This window comes from Hypanus sabinus, chromosome 4 (genome assembly GCF_030144855.1).
Source record: "Hypanus sabinus isolate sHypSab1 chromosome 4, sHypSab1.hap1, whole genome shotgun sequence".
Classification (NCBI taxonomy): Eukaryota; Metazoa; Chordata; class Chondrichthyes; order Myliobatiformes; family Dasyatidae; genus Hypanus; species Hypanus sabinus.
Genome location: NC_082709.1, coordinates 190,579,658 through 190,586,330, shown reverse-complemented (window position 1 = coordinate 190,586,330; position 6,673 = coordinate 190,579,658). Strand labels below are relative to the sequence as shown.

Sequence of the window (6,673 nt, the reverse complement as noted above, 5' to 3'; positions counted from 1 at the left end):
ACTCAGACACTGCTTGTGTTTTTCCCAGGGACCAATAATGAGAGGCATGTAAATCTGAGAGTAATGATATTTTTAAATATCATTACCTGGCATCTGTATGCTGGGATTACATGGGTTAAATTGACAGTCTTTACTGGGCATTCAGCAGAACTACCCCTGAGTTTAGCACTGACTTGTCTATCGTCCGATCTTGGGTTTAATTTTCTAGTTCTCTCTCGCCTCGTGTGTATCTGGGCTTTCTTATTAGCACTTTGAGGACCGGGAGAATGAAGAGCGTGTCACTGAAAGGTTAGTTTGAGTTTATGTGCGCAGTGGGCGAATCAGCCCTCTTCTGCTTTTTGATCTTATCACTTGAGATTCAGTTTCACGCGACCCTGCCACTTTGATCTGGTCCACGCCTTCTTTAACCCGGTCCAACACTTACCTTTGTTGAATCTTGCCCCTCTCGGCATAGGACATCAGGTTTGTGGGGGTCTAGCAAAAGTTAATCGGGGTGTTCTTAGGGTTTGTGGGGCTGAAGCCAGTGTTAGTCGGGAAGTGCCAAGGGTTTGTGAGGGTGTGTGCCCCTTTTGCACTTTAGGATTTGGTTTGAGTGTTGAGCTGGTGGATGTATATATGTGGGAGTCACAGGTAAGGCTGTCGAGTTTTGAGCGGTGATGTATGAACTGCTACGGCGGATAGGCTCGCATGAGGGTAAGGGTTAGGATTTTGTTGCGAAACTGTCATACCATCAGGTCGCCACCAGGTGGGAGTGTTGTCCACATCTGATCTGTCATGGTGGCAGCACACCAGCAGGTGGGAGTGTTGTACACACCTGATCTGTCGTTATGACAGGACACCACCAGGTGGGAGTATTGTCTACGGACGAACTGTCATTGCGGCACGACACCACCAGGTGGGATTATTGTCCACATCTGATCTGTCATGGTGGCAGGACACCAGCAGGTGGCAGTGTTGTACACATCTGATCTGTCGTTATGACAGGACACCACCAGCTGGGAGTGTTCTCCACATCACATTACGGTTAGGTTGAGTTTATGCGGACAGTGGGCGAATCAGCCCTCTTGTGCTTTTTGATCTCGTCACTTGAGATTCAGTTTCACGCGACACTGCCAACTTGATCTGGCCCAGGCCTTCATTAACCAGGTCCAACACTTGCCTTTGTTGAATCTTGCCCCTGTTGACATAGGATATCCAGTTTGTGGGGGTTTAACAAGGGTTAATCGGGGTGTGCTTAGGGTTTGTGGGGTTGAAGTCAGGGCTAATCGGGAAGTTGCCTAGGGTTTGTGGGGGTGTGTGCCCATTTTGGACTTTAGGATTAGGTTTGAGTGTCGGGCTGGTGGATGTATATGTTTGGCTGGGAGATGTTAGGCTGCAGAGTCTGAAGTGTGGGCTGCTATGTCGGCTAGGCTTGTTTAGGGTAGTCAGGTTAATCTGGCCCATGCCTTTCATTATCGTGGTCCGACACCACTTGGTTCTGTGAATCGTCAGTATTGCACCTTCGGATCGTCAGCTGTTTCAGGCCTTTAATCACTAGACTACCTCCCCGAAGTGGCCCAACACTGTCAGACTCAGACACTGCTTGTGTTTTTCCCAGGGACCAATAATGAGAGGCATGTAAATCTGAGGGTAATGATATTTTTAAATATCATTACCTGGCAACTGTATGCTGGGATTACATGGGTTAAATTGACAGTCTTTACTGGGCATTCAGCAGATCTACCCCTGAGTTTAGCACTAACTTCTCTCTCGTCCGATCTTGGGTTTAATTTACTGTTTCTCCTCGCCTCGTGTGTATCTGGGCTTTCTTATTAGCACTTTGAGGACCGAGAGAATGAAGAGCGTGTCACTGAAAGGTTAGTTTGAATTTATGCGGGCAGTGGGCGAATCAGCCCTCTTGTGCTTTTTGATCTCGTCACTTGAGATTCAGTTTCACGCGACCCTGCCACTTTGATCTGGCCCACGCCTTCATTAACCAGGTCCATCACTTGCCTTTGTTGAATCTTGCCCCTCTCGGCATAGGACCTCAGGTTTGTGGGGGTCTAGCAAAAGTTAATCGGGGTGTGCTTAGGGTTTGTGCGGCTGAAGCCATTGTTAGTCGGGAAGTGCCAAGGGTTTGTGGGGGTGTGTGCCCCTTTTGCACTTCAGGAATTGGTTTGAATGTTGAGCTGGTGGATGTATATATGTGGGAGTCACAGGTAAGTCTGTCGAGTTTTGAGCTGCGATGGATGAACTGCTATAGCGGATAGGCTCGCATGAGGGTCAGGGTTAGGATTTTGTTGCGAAACTGTCATACCATCAGGTCACCACCAGGTGGGATTTCTGTCTTCACCTAATCCTTCATTGTGACAGGACACCACCAGGTGGGAGTATTGTCCACATCTGATCTGCCATGGAGGCAGCACACCAGCAGGTGGGAGTGTTGTACACACCTGATCTGTCGTTATGACAGGACACCACCAGCTGGGAGTGTTCTCCACATCACATTACGGTTAGGTTGAGTTTATGCGGACAGTGGGCGAATCAGCCCTCTTGTGCTTTTTGATCTCGTCACTTGAGATTCAGTTTCACGCGACCCTGCCAACTTGATCTGGCCCAGGCCTTCATTAACCAGGTCCAACACTGGCCTTTGTTGAATCTTGCCCCAGTTGACATAGGATATCCTGTTTGTGGGGGTTTAACAAGGATTAATCGGGGTGTGTTTAGGGTTTGTGGGCCTGAAGTCAGGGCTAATCGGGAAGTTTCCTCGGGTTTGTGGGGGTTTGTGCCCCTTTTCCACTTTAGGATTACATTTGAGTGTAAGGCTGGTGGATGTATATGTTTGGCTGGGAGATGTTAGGCTGCAGAGTCTGAAGTATGGGCTGCTATGTCGGCTAGGCTTGTTTAGGGTAGTCAGGTTAATCTGGCCCATGCCTTTCTTTATCGTGGTGCGACACCACTTGGTTCTGTGAACCAGGTGTGCACTGGGGCACTTCGTCAGTAATGCACCTTCAGATCGTCAGCTGTTTCGGGCCTTTAATCACTAGACAGCCTCCCTGAGGTGGCCCAAAACTGTCAGACTCAGACACAGCTTGTGTTTTTCCCAGGGACCAATAATGAGAGGTATGTAAATCTGAGGGTAATGATATTTTTAAATATCATTACCTGGCATCTGTATGCTGGGATTACATGGGTTAAATTGACAGTATTTACTGGGCATTCAGCAGAACTACCCCTGAGTTTAGCACTGATTTGTCTATCGTCCGATCTTGGGTTTAATTTACTAGTTCTCTCTCACCTCGTGTGTATCTGGGCTTTCTTATTAGCACTTTGAGGACCGGGAGAATGAAGAGCGTGTCACTGAAAGGTTAGTTTGAGTTTATGTGCGCAGTGGGCGAATCAGCCCTCTTCTGCTTTTTGATCTCATCACTTGAGATTCAGTTTCACGCGACCCTGCCACTTTGATCTGGTCCACGCCTTCTTTAACCCAGTCCAACACTTACCTTTGTTGAATCTTGCCCCTCTCGGCATAGGACATCAGGTTTGTGGGGGTCTAGCAAAAGTTAATCGGGATGTGCTTAGGGTTTGTGCGGCTGAAGCCCAGTGTTAGTCGGGAAGTGCCAAGGGTTTGAGGGTTGTGTGCCCCTTTTGCACTTCAGGAATTGGTTTGAATGTTGAGCTGGTGGATGTATATATGTGGGAGTCACAGGTAAGTCTGTCGAGTTTTGAGCTGCGATGGATGAACTGCTATAGCGGATAGGCTCGCATGAGGGTCAGGGTTAGGATTTGGTTGCGAAACTGTCATACCGACAGGTCACCACCAGGTGGGATTTCTGTCTTCACCTAATCCTTCATTGTGACAGGAGACCACCAAGTGGGAGTATTGTCTACGGACGAACTGTCATTGCAGCAAGACACCACAAGGTGGGAGTGTTGTCAACAAGGTAACAGTCCTTGCCGCAGGATATCTGCAGGTGGAAATGTTGTACACAGCCAAACTGTCATTGCGGAAGGCACCACAAGGTGAAAGTGTTTTCTGCAAAAGATCAGTACCTCCGGCAGGACACCATCAGGTGGGAGAGTTGTACACACCAAAACACACATCACAGCAGGACACTACCAGGTGGGAATGTTATACACAGCGAACATGTCATTGTGGCAGGACACCTCCAGGTGAGAGTATTGTCCTCATCTGATCTACCTTTGCGGCAGAACACCACCAGGAGTTACTGTTATCCACAGAGGACCTGCCATTCTGGGAGGACACCACCAGGTGGGACTATTATCAACAGCACATCTTTCATTGCGACAGGACACCACCAGCTGGGAGTGTTCTCCACATTACATTACGGTTAGGCTGAGCGTATGTGGGCAGTGGGCGAATCAGCCCTCTTGTGCTTTTTCATCTCGTCACTTGAGATTCAGTTTCACGCGACCGTGCCACTTTGAACTGGCCCACACCTTCATTAACCAGGTCCAACACTTGCCTTTGTTGAATCTTGCCCCTCTTGACATAGGATATCCGGTTTGTGGGGGTTGGTAAGGGTTAATCGGGGTATGCTCAAGGTTTGTGGGGCTGAAGCCAGTGTTGATCGGGAAGAGCCTAGGGTTTGTGGGGGTGTGTGCCAATTTTGGACCTTAGGGTTAGGGTTAGGGTTAGGGTTAGGGTTAGGGTTAGGGTTAGGGTTAGGGTTAGGGTTAGGGTTAGGGTTAGGGTTAGGGTTAGGGTTAGGGTTAGGGTTAGGGTTAGGGTTAGGGTTAGGGTTAGGGTTAGGGTTAGGGTTAGGGTTAGGGTTAGGGTTAGGGTTAGGGTTAGGGTTAGGGTTAGGGTTAGGGTTAGGGTTAGGGTTAGGGTTAGGGTTAGGGTTAGGGTTAGGGTTAGGGTTAGGGTTAGGGTTAGGGTTAGGGTTAGGGTTAGGGTTAGGGTTAGGGTTAGGGTTAGGGTTAGGGTTAGGGTTAGGGTTAGGGTTAGGGTTAGGGTTAGGGTTAGGGTTAGGGTTAGGGTTAGGGTTAGGGTTAGGGTTAGGGTTAGGGTTAGGGTTAGGGTTAGGGTTAGGGTTAGGGTTAGGGTTAGGGTTAGGGTTAGGGTTAGGGTTAGGGTTAGGGTTAGGGTTAGGGTTAGGGTTAGGGTTAGGGTTAGGGTTAGGGTTAGGGTTAGGGTTAGGGTTAGGGTTAGGGTTAGGGTTAGGGTTAGGGTTAGGGTTAGGGTTAGGGTTAGGGTTAGGGTTAGGGTTAGGGTTAGGGTTAGGGTTAGGGTTAGGGTTAGGGTTAGGGTTAGGGTTAGGGTTAGGGTTAGGGTTAGGGTTAGGGTTAGGGTTAGGGTTAGGGTTAGGGTTAGGGTTAGGGTTAGGGTTAGGGTTAGGGTTAGGGTTAGGGTTAGGGTTAGGGTTAGGGTTAGGGTTAGGGTTAGGGTTAGGGTTAGGGTTAGGGTTAGGGTTAGGGTTTGGGGTTAGGGTTAGGGTTTGGGGTTAGGGTTAGGGTTAGGGTTAGGGTTAGGGTTAGGGTTAGGGTTAGGGCCCGCATTAGGGTTAGGGTTAGGGTTAGGGTTAGGGTTAGGGTTAGGGTTAGGGTTAGGGTTAGGGTTAGGGTTAGGGTTAGGGTTAGGGTTAGGGTTAGGGTTAGGGTTAGGGTTAGGGTTAGGGTTAGGGTTAGGGTTAGGGTTAGGGTTAGGGTTAGGGTTAGGGTTAGGGTTAGGGTTAGGGTTAGGGTTAGGGTTAGGGTTAGGGTTAGGGTTAGGGTTAGGGTTAGGGTTAGGGTTAGGGTTAGGGTTAGGGTTAGGGTTAGGGTTAGGGTTAGGGTTAGGGTTAGGGTTAGGGTTAGGGTTAGGGTTAGGGTTAGGGTTAGGGTTAGGGTTAGGGTTAGGGTTAGGGTTAGGGTTAGGGTTAGGGTTAGGGTTAGGGTTAGGGTTAGGGTTAGGGTTAGGGTTAGGGTTAGGGTTAGGGTTAGGGTTAGGGTTAGGGTTAGGGTTAGGGTTAGGGTTAGGGTTAGGGTTAGGGTTAGGGTTAGGGTTAGGGTTAGGGTTAGGGTTAGGGTTAGGGTTAGGGTTAGGGTTAGGGTTAGGGTTAGGGTTAGGGTTAGGGTTAGGGTTAGGGTTAGGGTTAGGGTTAGGGTTAGGGTTAGGGTTAGGGTTAGGGTTAGGGTTAGGGTTAGGGTTAGGGTTAGGGTTAGGGTTAGGGTTAGGGTTAGGGTTAGGGTTAGGGTTAGGGTTAGGGTTAGGGTTAGGGTTAGGGTTAGGGTTAGGGTTAGGGTTAGGGTTAGGGTTAGGGTTAGGGTTAGGGTTAGGGTTAGGGTTAGGGTTAGGGTTAGGGTTAGGGTTAGGGTTAGGGTTAGGGTTAGGGTTAGGGTTAGGGTTAGGGTTAGGGTTAGGGTTAGGGTTAGGGTTAGGGTTAGGGTTAGGGTTAGGGTTAGGGTTAGGGTTAGGGTTAGGGTTAGGGTTAGGGTTAGGGTTAGGGTTAGGGTTAGGGTTAGGGTTAGGGTTAGGGTTAGGGTTAGGGTTAGGGTTAGGGTTAGGGTTAGGGTTAGGGTTAGGGTTAGGGTTAGGGTTAGGGTTAGGGTTAGGGTTAGGGTTAGGGTTAGGGTTAGGGTTAGGGTTAGGGTTAGGGTTAGGGTTAGGGTTAGGGTTAGGGTTAGGGTTAGGGTTAGGGTTAGGGTTAGGGTTAGGGTTAGGGTTAGGGTTAGGGTTAGGGTTAGGGTT

The 6,673-nt window shown here is 49.2% G+C and overlaps 1 long non-coding RNA gene across 2 annotated transcripts in view; it reads right to left on the bottom strand.

Annotated features, from left to right (window-relative positions):
• Positions 1–781: 781 nt before the first annotated feature.
• Positions 782–6,673, bottom strand: part of LOC132393586 (uncharacterized) — a 23,373-nt gene continuing 17,481 nt past the window's right edge. For both annotated transcript variants that reach the window (XR_009511989.1, XR_009511990.1), the window contains exon 3: positions 782–1,177. This is a non-coding gene — a long non-coding RNA (uncharacterized LOC132393586). The remainder of the gene's footprint in view (positions 1,178–6,673) is intronic.